Here is a 14,157-nt window from a genome sequence, read left to right on the forward strand (position 1 = left end):
ATGGTGGCTGAGTTAAGTACCGGTAATGGATGAATAAAATTTGTCAGTTGAGTGGATTGCCTGAAATCAGGATAAATAGGGCAGACAGAGCTGCCAGCGGATTACCGAGGAATGGTGGGAACGTGCAGAGCCGGCACATGGAAACACAGAGAACGATGAACAGAAGCGGGTCAGACACCTAAGATGGTGTCATGACAGGAAGCAGATGAGGGAGAAAACGCTTTAGAAAATGAAAAGCCCTGAATCAGTCATCTATGACAAAGAGACTGGAATCTGTTAAATGTGAAGGGGGTCATGGGTGTTTTGAGATGTCTTTGTAAAGGTAAAGTGGATTTTAAAAGTCTGTTTTAGTCTTTCCTCTCAAGAGGATTCTGTCGTACGTTTTAGTTCACATAACTTGCAGATAATTCAGAGCTTCTTCAACTAACAAAAGGAAAAACCTTCAGATAAGTCCAGATGCTGAGCCACAAACTCAGCAGGAATGTTACAATTTCAGCAATTACAAGTTTAACCAAAATAATGTAATGACTTTATCTAAAGACAAAAAAGTGTGTCCGTGTGGAGTAGGCTTTAATTACCTGCATGAACTATTTTTACTTATTTAATTAATCAGCTTTTAATGATTGTAAACTTTTGCTTTTGCTTTAAAAAATGCGTAAAATTCTTAAAGGCAGTTATGAGTCTCAGAAATTGTTGGTTTTATGCAAACTAGTTACAAATTGCAAAATTACATAACTGTGTTGTTGCAAACAGTCTCTCAAACCTCTGAAGGAACAACATAAAGAAAGGGTCGATTACAAAACCTCTGAAGACATTTATTTATAAAATATTTTGTTATGCTTAAAAAAATAACAATCAGATTCTTTTTTTCCTTGAACGTTTACTTTACAGTTGTAATCTGCAGGAAAATCTACTCAAATTTTAGACTTTGTCAAAAGGCTTTCTTATTCTTTAAACCAGGAGTCTGAAATCTTTACCTTAAACAGCCATTAGGTTCAATTTCTCAGTGACTACAATCCACTACCACAAAGTCTTACTTCGCCCTTTAGGAAAAAGAGACACTGATTAGCATTTATGTTATAAAAATAATATACTATCGTTTCTTTTTTTTCAACTTTTGACAGAGGTTTACAAGACTTCCTTTCAAAATAAAAGACATCCTGCGTCACATAGGATCATCTCAAATGCATAGAAGTTAATGGTAGGCATTGTGATGTCAGCAGTGGTAGAAAAAAAAACCCTACACTGTTTATTTTATTGTTGTTGGGGTTTTAAGCCAGAAATTTGTAAATAAAAAAAATTAAACCAGGGGTAATTAGGTGACACTTAGCCCTATTTTTGGACCACTTTGTGAACTTTAAATCCTTAAATTCTGTTCGATTATAGCCAGTCCACCTTATAGGCGCTCCTTACGTGAAAATTTTAGTGCTTAAATTTCGGTGGCGCTCAATCAAAATGTTCCAACTTTGGTAAACTACAAAGCTTCTTTGCTTGCATCGTTACTGTTTAAGATGAATTTATTTTTTACTTTTCTTCAACCAAAGAGCCACAAAGAAGGGATCAAAGAGCCACATATGGCTCCAGAGACCCCTGGTACCATCAAACTTTTGAGAACTAAAATCATGAATGTAGGAGGCATTCAAAGGCAGTTAATGGGCAGAAACCGTGTGTGTGAGGATGAGCAGAGTCCTTACAGAGTGTGTGATGAAGAGCAAGCTGTGGAAGTTAAAATGTAGTTTTTATCACTAAAAAAATCCAACAATGGACGGTATCAGCAAACTAAAAAAATCTTTTTCTAAATTTTTGCTATTCATTTAAATGGATTTAATTTTCTTATCTTTCCACCGAAGAGGATTAGGGCCATGGACAAAGAAAAAAAAAGGGCCTAGAAAATTCTGACTTTAAACTCAGAATTCTGACTTTATTCTCAGAATTCTGAGAATTTTCTATGACCTTTTTTTTTTGTCCATGGCCCTAATCCTCTTCCGTATCTTTCAACTCTCTTTTTAGAAACATATTTTCTGACATCTGAAATACTCTTCGTGTCCTGTAGGGGGGGGGGGGGGGGGGTTGTTTTTTAAAGTCAATGCAGCAAAAGGTATGGCTGTCCTTTGTGACACACTATATATTGAAAAAGTTTTAATTCACTATCTGATTAAATTTGCTCACAGTGCTGTACAAAAAAAGAGTAAAACAAGACACAATACAAGCTTGAATTAAATTTGACAGAATCAGACTCTTTAGTAAGTGGGCAAAATGTTCAGGGTAGTGGGAATGTGACTGCAGAACTACTAAAAACAGAAAGGGTCCCTCATGAGAACTAACAGAGCTGCTCCTGTTGGTCAGCATTTCTCTCTGTTACATAACTGTCTGTCCCAACATCACAGACTTTTCGGTACTGTTTTAATCCTCTGGCTTATCTCTGCCTTGCCAGAACTTTGCGTTTGTGTGTGGGAGTGTGCACTTGCATGTGTCACGTTCATTACATGCATGTGTAGAAACCCTCTCTTATCAAATAGCTCTCAGCAAACTCACACAGAAAGTAAGCAGCACATTAAGGCAGGATATAAATTGTCCAAACACAAAAAAGGAAGTGATAAAAATAATTTCAAAATAATTAACCCTTGTGCTATCCTAGGCACTTTATTATTGGGAGTTGGGTCATCTAGACCCACTAGACCGTGCTCTGAACCTTTTTTCTTCAATGATTTGTGATCTTCACTGGTGTCCATGGATTACATGAAATCTTTCCACCTTCATCCACCTTTGTCATAGTATGGTGAACATGTCAATGTAAGGGTGGGGTCATCTAAGATAGCACAAGGGTTAAGAGATGGGAATAAACACTGGGAAAATGCCATCAATTAAAAACAAAGGAATTTATTCAGTTTATATATATCTTATTCTGTTTTAATGAAACTAGATTTCTGTGAGCACAGTTTTATCCTTTATGATTTCTGCCAACGTGAATCCATAAATCTGAGCATGTTGCATGTCGGTAGGTAGAGCTTGCTCCAGCTCTCATACGTTTATCATACCATGTGTTGTGTTTGGAATGTTTGTGAAAAAACAAGCACTTTTGGAACACCTACTGGAAGCAGGTACATCCCAGGTGGTGTCAACAGAATTACACACAACTTTGCCACGACTTCAGCAGACTATTTTTATAGACCATCGTTTTGATCTATTCCTGATGCTACTTACACACCGAGCATTTGACAGGCGTTCAAGAATGCGCTAAAAAGGCATTCTCAAATGCACTTTTAGCATATGGTGTTCACACTCTACTGTCGCTACCTACCAGCTGGGCACACAACACAATTATTGATTTCTTCTCCATTATCAATTTTCAAACGGTTGGCACTTCTGTGAATTAAGAGGGATACCATCCATTCATCACTACCAAATCTGAGTCCCTGATTGGTCAAAGTTCAACTAGTTTAACTTTCAATGCACATTCAATAGACGCGCATTTTGTACAAAGATCCAGAAAACGAGCGTAAAACCTTGTGACGCATGAACGTGAGAGTTTTCAATGCAAAAGACCAAAACATGCATTTATGCACATTTACATTAACTTTTCATTGCAAGTTGAAAGCGCAATTCTTTGTCTCAATCCATAAAGCAGCTATTTTAGATGCTGTTTTCCTGCTGTTGAATTTTTTTGACCCAAATCAAACTTGGTCGTGATGTCATTCTTTTCTCCAAAGCGTTTTGAAATGTACTAATCATTCCTTGTCAATCAGAGGGTCACACAAAGAAACCATACCCACCCATGTCGTTTTTAAATCATAACCCAATTTGATATATTAGACCAAACTGTTTTTGATGTGGTGAAACTTTATTAGTCTTTTCATAATTAATACACTTCAGTTTCTAATTTGTTTAATTAGAAACAAATTCTAATCAGTTTAAACATTTGAGTAAACAACTTCAATTTAATCAAAAGGGTTTCTTAGGGAATGTTACTGTGTTAAGCAACAGTATTTGAGGTTTGCAATCAGTTTTCTGTTTCAGGGACTTTTTAAAATATTTAGTTTTATATTTCTTTGCAAAAAAATAAATTTACAATGAATAATAAAAAAACTAGCCAGTGTTTTTGTCTAATTGCTGACTGATAACATTCACATTAGCATTTTTCTATAAGTAAAGTTTGATTTGCCCTGGGACAGACCGGCGACCTGTCCAGGATGTCCCCTGCCTACAGCCACAAGTGTCAGGCAGCCCCGTGACTCCAAAAGGGACAAAGTGGTTTTTGAGGGTTAAAACAATTTTTTCTGGATTATTCTAACCTAGTATCTGTTAAAAAAAAAAAAAAAAAAAGAAAATTTTATTTTTCCAAAACTCAAAGTACATCCCAATAGGAATAACCCAAGAATTAGGTTAAATAAATAATTTAAATGTTGAGAGTGTTGACTATAGACTGCAAATTGTTTCCATTTTTATATTTCATAAATAATATTTTGAGCAAATCAAAACTTGTAAATCTCCTCAAAATATCAGAAATAAATTGTTAAATGTAATTTCTCCCTTAAGAACCTCAAGTCAAACTTTCTGTTACAAAAAGTGAAGAATCATAAATCAATCACTGACTTCTCCCCATTTTTTAAAATATTTTGTTGCTGGTCTGCAAAAGCCATAAAGATAACCTTCATCTTCATCAAGTCATTTCTTCATTTGAGTTGGAAAGGGCTCTTGCCCTCCTTTATAGCTAAATATTCCCCCACTCCCCTCATTTTTTCCCTGATGAGTCCTCAGAGACTCCAGTCATTAATATCAGGAGGTGCAAGGCGAGAAAGAACACAATTTACCAGCCTAATTTGATTCCTGGGACTTTCTTTGAACAAATGTTTCTATGTGAGCATTTGTGTGTATTTGTGTGGTGAAATATAATGATCCCTTCATTCTCATTGCCAGCCAAAAATGAGAGTATCCAAGAAAGTATAAACAAAAACCTGCATGAAGAAAATCAACAATGTTTTTTTCAAACGATTGTGTGCTGAGTTTTTCCCGATTAATTAATGGTATAAATTGAAATTTTGTCATTCTGTCTTGTCCAAATGTGGGACAAATCAACAAAACTATGAATTTTTAATTGAAGTATTCAATTTGGAGCTTTAGTTCCAAGTGTCTTACAAATTAAGCAAAATAAAAAATAAAGCATGATCGGTCATATAAGTGCATCCACACAGATTCGCTTTAGGCTGAGCTCTATAGGCCTTTCCTTCATGTGGCTTTAGCCCTCCTATCTTTGTGTTCAGATAAATAAATAAAATCGAGCAGATGTGTGCTTCCCAGTCAACATAGAAAATAAATGAAAGGAGGGGAAAGGAAAAGTAGCACAACAAAACACTGCAGCAAGCACACTTCTAATACAACAAATGGCCTTAATGAAAAAAAAAAAACTCAGGAAACTTTTATTTCTTTGAGCCGTAGAGAACTGTAAAAAGAAGAGAACTTTACAATTAGAGGTGTAAAAAAGAACAACAGTGATGACTCTGGGAGGACCAGGAGACGCATTAGAGGAAAGAGACTATAGGCCCTTGATGATGTCCCCTGGGATGAGACAGGAAGGAGAGCTCATATGTTAGAAAGGATACAGAAAAGTAGGATGTCCTGTTATATAAACACTCACTATTTTTAGTACATCTTGTACACCTTGCTTGTACCAGGTTGGACCTCCTTTTTTTCCCTTCAGTACTGCCTTAATTCTTGGTGTCATATATTCAACAAGGTACTGGAATCATTCCTCAGAGAGTTGGGTCTATATTGACATGATGGCATCACACAGTTGCTGCAGATTTGTCGGCTGCACATTCATGATGCCCGTCTCTCGTTCTATCACATTCCAAAGCTGCTGTACTTGGTTGACATCTGGTGACTGTGGAGGCCAGTGGGGTCCAATGAACTCATTGTCATGTTCAAAATACCAGTCTAAGATCATTCCAGCCCATTTTCCTTAAGGTTGTACATGTTGTATTTTCAGAGATTCAGAGATCCAGTAATTGCCTTTCTATCAGTAGAACCAGTATGGCCATTCTCCTCTGACCTCTGGCATGAAATAAGCACTTCAGCCCACAGAACTGCCACCACTCAATATTTTCTCTTTTTTGGACCATTATTATATATTTATATGGATTCTTGATGGTGCCTCCATTAAAACTCAATTCTCAAGTGATGCTCAAAGTGAGGTAGAGGACTATAAGACCCACCTATAGGTGGGTAATACATGTGGGGAAACAAAGAAAGCTGATAACCGAAGGCTCTTTCCAAATCTATAAAGCAAAGCAAAACGGGTGAAGAATGTCACATGGACAGATGGTGGGTGGCTGGAGGGTAGGTTCAGGAAGGCAGGTCTGGATGGAATAGATGGTTTAGCAATTAAAACCCAGATATTAATCAGATGAAGCAGAGAAACTGAGCAGAGAGTGAAGTGGCTGTTTCCAAGGCAGTGTTGCATTTTTTAGTTTTTGTTGGGACTGCTAATAAAGCTATTTATAATCACACATCTTGAAGTAAATATTAGAAAAAGGTAGTGTGATTTTAATATTCATATATTTGTACCACAATACTGGTTTTGATGGTGTTTTGGGTCAAGTGAGCCAGTACATTTTAACCCTTGTGCTATCCCAGGCACTTTAGCATTGGGAGTTGGGTCATCTAGACCCACTAGACAGTGCGCTGAACCTTTTTACTTTAATGATTTGTGAACCTCACTGGTGTCCATGGATTACATGAAATCTTTCCACCTTTATCCACCTTTGTCATGGTAAGGAGAACACATCAATGTAAGGGTGGGGTCATCTAAGATAGCACAAGGGTCACAATAAAAAGATTTAGATTTCTTTTTGCAGTTCTTTTTGCATCTATGTTTATTATGTTATTCTCTGCTATCTTTTCCCACACTGCAGGCTGGGTGCAGGCCCAGCAGGCATCAGTCGGTCAAGTTGCCGTAGCAGGTGTCTCGGTGACAACATGGCTCAGTGACTAAAGCTCTGCAGATTATGTAAACCTGAGTATGACTGCCAGAAACGCACAAACAAGAGTGTAATTCTAACAAATGCTCAGTTTGTCATTAACAGATGATGCCTACAATCTGTTTGTTTGAGAAAGGAGAAAAAATATGTTTTTTTATACTAAATGACATTATAAAACATGCTAATCTAAATCTGTCAGAGAAAGTAAACAAAACATTCTTGAGCCTCTTCTTAAAAGAGATTATTTGACTCAGCTGGTGTTTGTGAGGCAGTTCCCACAATTTCCTGAAAACTCTGTTGTTTCCTAACACAGTTTAAAAAATTACAATGCAAATATTCTTTCAAAATAGTCACAGTTTATTTATTAACACCGTATTCAATTCACGTGGCCGTCTGTGTTTTGACCACTGACTGAGTGGCCCCTCCCCATTCACGTTCCAAACAGGAAGCATGTGGTGGCTTCAAGAAGCCAAAATCCCAAAGACATCTATTGAGAATTAAGCAGCCATTACGTGGTCTTTATCATTGTCCAAATAACAATTCTTGCTCTACTACCTTATTTTAACATGTTCTTGCTAATCCCATTTTCCCCCCACAATATTAGAACTTGATTTTAAGTTATTCAAATTAGAAACTGATCAATAAGATTTCTCAATAAAAGCTTGTGATGCCCGCTGACCCCCACACCAAATGTTTGAAATTTTTAACCGACAGATCCTCCTGAGCCTACTTTCAATGGAAGGGGTGTGGACTTCCAACAAGCTCACTCCTGATTGGGGACAGTAGTTGCCATAGAAACACTGACTCAGACCGACTTGGACCAATCACTCTTGTCGGCTGGCTCCAAATAGCGGTGTCTTTGTCATGGAAAAATGGAAACTGTATTTACTTTACTTAATTGGAGCCAGAAGTAAATGATTTTGTACGGTTGACGTCACACTCACTCTGTATTTGTAGTTCCTCCAATGACCACTAGACTTTGTGGTCAAAAAGGAGCAATGTCTAAATTTGTTATTTGGTATAAAAATTCCAACTTTCTAACAAATAAATTAACATTTTTGTAAGATTATTCCTTTGAAATCAAAGAATTTTTTTCCACTCAGCTCAATTTAATTAAAGTTTGTATTTGTATCTATTTCATGGTAATTCTTTTTTTTTTTTTTAGACAAGCTGGTAGAGTGCAGTGGGAAAGGCAATTGTAAACAATAACAAATAGAAACACAAACATATCGTTCATTTAATATAAATGTTCAAATTACACTTTCTGCAGGTGATTTAGTGGTTTTTAGATGTATTGAGAAATATTTAGACATAAATGTGTTGATTCCTCTGAAACATAAAACACAGCACTGTGTTGCTGATTTATCATCATTTAATGAACAAGTTTACTCTATGCTGCAGCAAATTCCTTTAAAAAACAACTTCTCAAAGATGTGACAGAATGCACAGCATGAAGTCACTCTTTACATAATGAACAGTTGGATGCCCTTTGTTTTGTTAAGTTTGGCAGCATAGCTGCTGAGTGGTAAATGGCTCAGACATGAGTGACTGGAGCTGTGTGATAAATTCTTAAGACCTCCAGATTGTCAGAGTCATCCTTTAATAAATACAATATTTTGGGTTCGGGCCTGAGTTTGTTCCAAACGAAGAAAAAAACAACAAACCTACGACTGTAATCAATAATTATGTGTGTTTTGGGATTCTGCGATTAAAACTCTTGCAGTTACGCGTTGCACGTTTTGGGATTTGCGAACAAAAGGCGCAGCCATTGAACAGGATTTGAAAGTTAAACTAGTTAAACTTTGACCATTCAGGAACTTGGATTTGGTAGTGACGTTTTGGTAGCGCCCTTATCGAAACACAGAAGTGTCAACAGTTTGAAAATTGATCATAAAGAAGAAATTATCGACTGCAGTTTGTGCCTGGCCGGAATTACATAACACCAAGTCTTACATAGAATGGAATATAGCTGGGAAAGAAAAATCAATCAACACCACTTTGACATTTCACACAAAGCCTCTTCCAGCTGTGATAAGCATGGGTTAGTATTGGGTAGCGACAGTTCTACAGTATGGGAACACCTTAAGCTAAAAGCCCATTCAAAAACTTACGTTCAGTGCATTCTTGAACTTGCCACTTGCCTGGTGTGTATGTAGTCTTAAAGTCAAAATGAACACTTGTTTTAGGTCTTTTGGAGTGTGATTACCTTTAATTTGTTTTGTAATTTTTAAAAAGCAAGTAAGGCCTTAGACTCAACTGCCCTTACAGGTGGATACGGGCTGCCTGCAGGTAAAAATTGGGCAAATCAGTACAGGACACACAGGGTTTTTCTATGAACACGTTTTGAGCTACAGGTCGTAGTGAACACTTAACACATAAGGGTAAGTAAGGGTGAAGGCAGTGAGACACAGGCACGACATAGACTTTAAAAAAAAAAGTCAGCCCCCTTTGAACCCTGCGCTTAGTGTAAGGAGCAGTGGTGTTCAAGTGATAAATGCATGCTCCATGGCTGTTCGTTAGAGTGTGGTTTGTGTGGGTATCCTACCAGTCCTATAGGCACGTACGTATCACGTGCACACCTTTTGCATGCAGTGGGTAAGGAGCCAGTGTACACACCCATCAATGACTAGAGTGGGGTGTAAGGGCACCATACGACAGCATCACCTGCACATCATAAGTGCGTTTAACTCATCCTTACAAAGACTTAACGTTACACTTATCATGACAAAGAACAATGTTCCATTTTCATTAAGTCCGTCAAGGTGGCCGCATGAGCCTCAATGGAACTGCAACACACAACTGTGCTCCCTTTATGATCCTGTTTACAACCCTCTACAGGCCTGGACAACCAAAAAACCATGCAGCACCCACTCCGGTCAACCCCAATACAACTAATGCTCAAATAAGAGACATACATTTATAAAAATGGGTGGTTAAAAAAAAAAGGAGAGGAAGTTTGTGGCCTCCCACAATATTTATTTATTCCACAGGTCAAACATGTAATCTTTAGTGGACTCAGAAATGCATTTAAATGGTGCACTAAGGCTTTAAACAGCTTCCTAGAATCTCAAATAAAGATCGGCAGAATCCAATTCAGAGTTCATTACTTCAACAATCTTCAGTTTGAAAGAACAGAACAAGGAGATCTGAGCTCTTCCTTGTTTTTAAAGCATTATCCCTTTTATCAAGCGGTGCTACTAATTGGATCAATGCTGAGCCACAAAATGTTCCTCATGTGAAATTTAGACTAGCTGGAGCTTTAAGATGCAGAAGCAGTCAACTGGTAAAACCTTAAGTTTAAACTAAACAGGCAAACAGAATGGATTTATACCCTGGACACTGTGCTGCACAGACATGGAACCTACTCTCTGCTGATTTTCAGACTGCCTGAAATGGAAAATACACTGATTAACTTTTAAAGTTAATTGTAAAACCTTGTTTTCACTGTATCTATAAAACATTTAAATTTTCTCTCTAACCTAATTGCACCATACATTTGTTGACACTTCCCTGTTTTTATCCTTGCCTGGTTTGATATTGAAATAGAGTTTTGGGTTAAAATAAAGGTTGATGGTTGAGTTTGCACCATGTCTTCTGCGCAACAAAGCATTATTTGCATCATATGTTAATATTTCACCAAAGATCCCATGTTGACGTGAGTCTGAGCACATGAGTCACTCTGTCAAACCCTTGTTGACATCCACTTGTTCTCAACTAGTCTGCAAAAAGCTTCTTCTCTCCCTTCTTTGTACCATGAAGGGTTCTTGTTTTTGGGTCACATTGACAACATCAGACCACTTCATAGTTAACACCTTCCCCCTGGAAACCGACGTTTTTTGTTGTTTATTCAAATTGTTTTCTCCTGATGGCACATCTTTGCCAACACCGCTGCTAAGCTAAAATGAGATAAAGGTGCTTTTGGGGTCAAGTCTTGCCCCTTAAGGGAGCCAAGGAAAAGAAAGAGGTCTTGAAAGAGACTGAGAGTATCTGAACTCAAGAACAAGCTGCAAACACACAAGCTCTAGGAAATGTGGGGTTGAGCTTTTCCCACACGAGGGATAAAAAGGGATAAAGCTGTGTGATAATGGAAGACGTAACTGTAGCTGCTGTAGTTGTGATTTATGTAATGCAGCGGCATATTGTATGAAGATTAATTCAAGATTCCTGTTAAATTTTGCATATTGTGATTCGGCTTTCCCGTTGAGATTCGACCTCAAAGATTGTAAAACAGCCTCTCAGTAACCCAAAGAAACAGCAATTGTGTGGATGGGCCTTCTGTATCAGCTGACGGGGACCTCCGCAGACTGTCACTGTGGGTTGCTGCACCGACACGGATCACCTCACTTCCTCCTTTCCCGCTGTGGATACTCAGACTTCAACAACACGCTAATCCTGCCTGCAAAGAGAATTGCACACCGACACACACGCAAAAGGAAGAATAAAGGCAGCCATGCATGATGCACTAGTACAGCAAAGGGAATTAAAACACCAGAGGAAGACCCCAGTGTTAGTCAAATGTAGACGGGAGATATGGGAAGCTCAAATAGCAGAGGAAATCAATCCATTCTTGTTTGTCCTAATTATTGACAAGAGGTAACTGATTCTCATTTATAATTTCTAATAAATATGACCAAATTCAGACATCACCTCAGCAGAACAGTCTTCTTTCAGTAAGTTTCCTTAAATGACACACTGTATCTTTTGTCTTTGTCATTACTGCCTTCATGGGTAGTCTGCGGATGAAAAAATGGGCAAACTTGTATGGGGCATGAAGGTGGTCTGCACGAAAGTTTGCAGACCACTCGCTGAGCCCGTAGGTAAAAAATGCTCATCAGAGTGTAGTTTCTGTGGGCATCGTCAAACATCTGCACACCCCATGTGTCCAGTATTTTTGCAGTCAGTAAAGAGCCAATGAGCGCACTTTTCGAATGACTAGAGTGATAAGGGCACCGTATGACATCCTCACCCATATGATTTTAGGGAGTGCAACTTACATTAGTCTTATGAATACACAGTATGCCTACCACATGCACGACAATCATGCCTTCCATTTTGATCATGTTCCTGAAGATGACCATATGAGCCTTAAGGGAACTGCAAGACACCTGCTTTCATCTTAAGCCTTGGTCATGTGCACTCGATGGGGGTTGTGAGTTTTTGGATTGTCCTGGCCCATAGAGGTTTATAAAGGAGGGTCCGCATCTGCGAGTGGGTCTTAAAGTTCCCTTGATGGTGGTGCAGCCACTTTAAGGAAAATCAAGATAATGGAACAAACCATTGTCGTGAGTCGTGAGTATGGTCAGTGTATTGTGAGCTATAAGGTACATGCATTTATGACATGTAGGTGATGTAGGTGATATGCTGGACTCTGGTCTTTTGTAAAGTGCTCACACTGGTTCATCATGACCATGTCTAAATTTTTTATGCACATGATGTGCAGGTGATACGTAAATGACCATAGGACGTCCATAAAATGCCCGCACAAACTACACTATATCTAGTTTTCTCATTTCTAACAGCCAGGTTGCGTGACGAGCGCACACTTGACAACTAAACAGCACTAGCGGGCTCTTTCCACTGTGTGAAAGTTTTGCAGGGTTGGAAAAAAACAGAAAAATCGGTATGATATGCCTTTGTCTCAACTATCGTACTTGTCCTTATGTGTTGTATAACTGTTCGCCATGAGCTGTTACCTGCAGCATGCCAGTACGAAAAATCTGCAAAACATATTCACCCTACGGATTCACACAGCGGCCTTAATATTTTGTGTGGACCACTTACATACCGTACAGATTTGCCCATTTTTCACCCCCACAAAACCCATATCAACATGTAAGGCCAATTGTGACAGAGGCTTTAAGACGCTGCCACATCTTTCTATGACCCTACACAGGGCCGTACAACCTAAAAACTCACAGCCTTTGTACGGGTCAACTCCCCTTACATTGACAAAGCTCTATGCCCTTGTCTGTTTTGTGAAATTCATTATTGCCTGTAAACTGCTTCAGTCACTTTTAATTCTTCCCCCTCTTTGGTGATAATCAACTCTGACCTCCTCCCTGCTCTAAAACACTTACTCGCCTCTTTTTTGAGCTATCGTTTTGTTGCATCCGCATTTCCAGCTGAATGTAAATCATTAGAGCAATTGAGCAGGATGCCCTCTGCGGAGCCATCCACAGCACTTTTACCACTGAACCTGGGTCCACTCAGCAATGTGCCGCATGTCTGTGGGTGTTAAGAAGGCTTGAGCAGGTGGGTATTCTTGTCCCCCAAGCTTTTCTATGTGAAATATGATCTTGTGGAGGTAAATATTGTGGAGGCAACCAGAGGCAAAAGATGTTACAAAACAAACTGATCTCTCACGCATTTCTGTCAAACCTTTTAGTTTGATTTGGTAGTGACGTAATAGTTTCCTTTTTAATTCATGGAAGTACCAACCATTTGAAAATCAATCATGGAGGAGAAACTATTAATTTTGGTTTCTGCCTGGCCGAAATTATATCCCACCAAGTCTCTTATTTATCGGAATAGAGCTGTGAAAGAAAAAGCCTAGACCAAGATTCATGAGACTTGCACCGCTTTAACATTCCAAGCCCTTTTTTAATTGTAGTTACATGTGCTAGTATCGGGTAGCGACAGTCCAGTGTGAACATTGTTTGCTAAAAGGAAACAGTGTTCAATATTCAATTCGTTGTTGGGTGCATCACATGCCCAGTGTGGACATAGCATTAGTAGTCCCCCTCTCACGTATTCACTGTTTTTTCTGCAGATGTTAACATTTTTAAGGAAAGGCCCAAATGTTAGAGTTACTTCATCATAAAATAAGGAAAGTACAAGCTTGCAAAAGCATTAATCATTGGAGATTTCCTTTATTTGATTGAACCGGTGCATTTATTAAAGTAGCTGGAGAAAACGAAGTTATGCACTCAACTAATCAAATTATACAATGTTAAGTTAATGATTTACGATCTCAAAACAGAAAAAAGGGCATGTTTTGGTGTGACATAATCTTAGGATATCTGTTTTCTTCAGTGAGTGCATTTCTGTTTGTTATATTTCTTCATTTTCTGAGAATATTCTGCATTAGACTGAAGTCATAAAGATGCAACCTACTTAAACACATTTGCCGTTCATCCTGTTTTTAGCTAATAAACTCAAAACGACTGAGATCTGGAGAAAC

The sequence above is a fragment of the Oryzias latipes genome, chromosome 8 (genome assembly GCF_002234675.1).
Source record: "Oryzias latipes chromosome 8, ASM223467v1".
Classification (NCBI taxonomy): Eukaryota; Metazoa; Chordata; class Actinopteri; order Beloniformes; family Adrianichthyidae; genus Oryzias; species Oryzias latipes.